Source organism: Macaca mulatta, chromosome 3 (genome assembly GCF_049350105.2).
Source record: "Macaca mulatta isolate MMU2019108-1 chromosome 3, T2T-MMU8v2.0, whole genome shotgun sequence".
Classification (NCBI taxonomy): Eukaryota; Metazoa; Chordata; class Mammalia; order Primates; family Cercopithecidae; genus Macaca; species Macaca mulatta.
Window position 1 is genome coordinate 3,543,848 of NC_133408.1, and position 2,886 is coordinate 3,546,733.

The window sequence follows — 2,886 nt, forward strand, 5'->3', positions numbered from 1 at the left end:
TGGGCATTCTAAAAGGTGAAGAGAAGGGAAACTATTTAGAAAACATATTTAATGAAATAAAGTTGAAAACTCCCCAAGTCTTGGGAGAGAGATGGACATTCAGGTCCAAGAAGCTGGAAAAAAAAAAAAATCCCAAATAGATTAAACTAAAACACCTTCCTTCTGAGACACATTACAGTGAGAGTATCAAAAGTCAAAGACAAAGAATTATAAGAGCAGCAAGAGAAAAGCAGCAAGTCACATATAAGGGGACTCCCCCTTAAACTAACAACACATTTCTTAGCAGAAAGCTTACAGGCCAGGAAAGAATGGGATGATATGCTCAAAGTACTAAAAGAAAAAAAAAAACTGTCAGCTAAGAAAATATACTCAGCAAAATAATTCTTCAGAAATGAAGGAGAAATCAACTATTTCACAGACAAGCACAAACTAAGAAAATTCATCACCACTAGACCAGCCTTACAAGAAATGCTCCAGATCTTACATATCTGGAAGTGAAAAAAATGACAACTGTTGGGAAAACGTGAAACTATTAAAGTCACTGGTAGAAAGGATAAAGAAAAAGGAGTAGAAACTTATCTCTACAGAAAACCAGCCAATCACAAAGATAAACAAAAAGAGAGGAAGTAAAGAATAAAGGATATAGAAAATAATCCAAAAACATCAAAAACATGATAGGAGTAAATCCTTACCTATCAATAACAACCCTAAATGTAAATGGATTAAATTCCCCCATTTGAAAGATATAGACTGGCTGAATATATTTATTCATTTATTCATTCATTCATTCCTTCATTCATTCAAGATAGGATCTCACTCTTTCACCCAGGCTGGAGTGCAATGGCATGATCACAGCTCACTGCACCCTCAACCTCCCAGGCCCAAGTGATGCTCCCTCCTCAGCCTCCCAATTAGCTGTGATCACAGGCATGCACCACCACACCTAGCTAATTTCTTAAGTGTTTTTGTAGAGATGGGGTCTCCCTATGTTGTCCAGGCTGGTCTTGAACTCCTGAGCTCAAGCAATCATCCCTCCTCAGCCCCCCAAAGTGCTGGAATTATAGGCATGAACCACTGCACCTGGCATGAATGGATCTTTAAAAAGACCCAACTATACACTGCCTACAAGAAACTCACCTCGCATGTAAAGAGACACAGAGGCTAAAAGTGAAGGGATGGAAAAAGTATTCCACAAAAACGGAAACCAAAAGTGAGCAGGAGTAACGGTACTTATATTAGACAAAACAGACTTCAAGTAAAAAGCTGTAAAAAGAGACAAAGACTCTGTATAATAATAAGGGGGTTAATTTGGCAAGGGAATATAACACTTACATATGCACCCAACACCAGGGTACCCAGATATATAAAGCAAATATTATTAATAGATCTAAAGGGAGAGATAGACCCCAATAGAATAATAGTTGGACTTTAACACCCCTCTTTCAGCATTAAAAAGATCATCTAGACAGAAGATTGACAAAGAAACACTGGAATGAAACTACACCGTAGACGAAATGGACCTGACAGACCTTTACAGAACATTTCACTCAACAGCTGAAAAATACATTCTTTTCATCAGCACATGGAACATTCTCCAGGATTGACAATATGTTAAGACACAAAACATGTCTCTACAATGTTTTAAAAATCAAAATCATACCAGGTATCTTATCTGACCACAGTGCAACAAAACTAGAAAGTGATAACAAGAGGAACATTTGAAACTCTACAAATACATGGAAATTAAACAACATGCTCCTAAATGACCAGTGGATGAAGGAAGAGATTAAGAATGGAAATTTAAAATTCCATACTCACTTTGGCAACACAGATGCTGTTGCAGGCCGAAAGAGTGAGGGTCGTGATCAACTCAGTATACCACTGGAGGCTATGTGAGTAGACAGCAAACTGTTTTCATAAAAGCAGAATGTTGGCAAATTGGTAAACTGACAAACTGCTTCTGCCACCCCCAAGGAATACTGAGGGGAGTCACGATCCAAGCACAAGTGTTTCTTGTGATTATCTACAGGACACATCTGAAGCCAGTTAGTAATAATATGAACCTGTGATCAATTAAGCAGCTGACCAATCGTTACTTCCTCCTCCCTGCTCATTCTACTCGATAACTAAGAAGGGCTGTGGAAGCTTGGGGGCTGCTCTTGCTCACCAGAAGCTGGGAGTGCTCATCTTCTTCCCCGGCCCCTTCCTTTCAAATAGTTACTTTTGTTTTAAGTTTTCATTTCTGCATGTTGGTCCCCTTCATTCAGTCCAGTCCCTTAGTAACTGTGGCAAACCGTGGCAATATACTAAAGTTGAAATGATACAGAGAAGATTAGCATGACCCCTGCACAAGAGTGATGTGCAAACTCATGAAGTGATCCATATTTTTAAAAATGAAAAAAGTTTTAAAAATGTTAAATTCCGGCCAGGCGCGGTGGCTCAAGCCTGTAATCCCAGCACTTTGGGAGGCCGAGACGGGCGGATCACGAGGTCAGGAGATTGAGACCATCCTGGCTAACACGGTGAAACCCCGTCTCTACTAAAAAAAGTACAAAAAAACTAGCCAGGCGAGGTGGCGAGCGCCTATAGTCCCAGCTACTCGGGAGGCTGAGGCAGGAGAATGGCGTAAACCCGGTAGGCGGAGCTTGCAGTGAGCAGAGATCCGGCCACTGCACTCCAGCCTGGGTGACAGAGCAAGACTCCGTCTCAAAAAAAAAAAAAAAAAAAAAAAAAAAAAAAAAAAAAATGTTAAATTCCTTGAAACAAATGAAAATAGAAACATAATGTGCCAAAACCTATGGGACACAGTAGAAGCATTAAGAGGTAAGTTAGGGCTGGGTGCAGTGGCTCACGCCTGTAATCCCAGCACTTTGGGAGGTCAAGGTG

General features: G+C 40.2%; 1 non-coding gene across 1 annotated transcript; it reads left to right on the plus strand.

The window, feature by feature from the left end:
* The first annotated feature begins 2,286 nt into the window (after positions 1-2,286).
* Positions 2,287-2,389, plus strand: LOC114677151 (U6 spliceosomal RNA). The gene has a single exon (XR_003728460.2). It is a non-coding gene; the product is annotated as a U6 spliceosomal RNA (small nuclear RNA).
* The last annotated feature ends 497 nt before the right edge of the window (positions 2,390-2,886 follow it).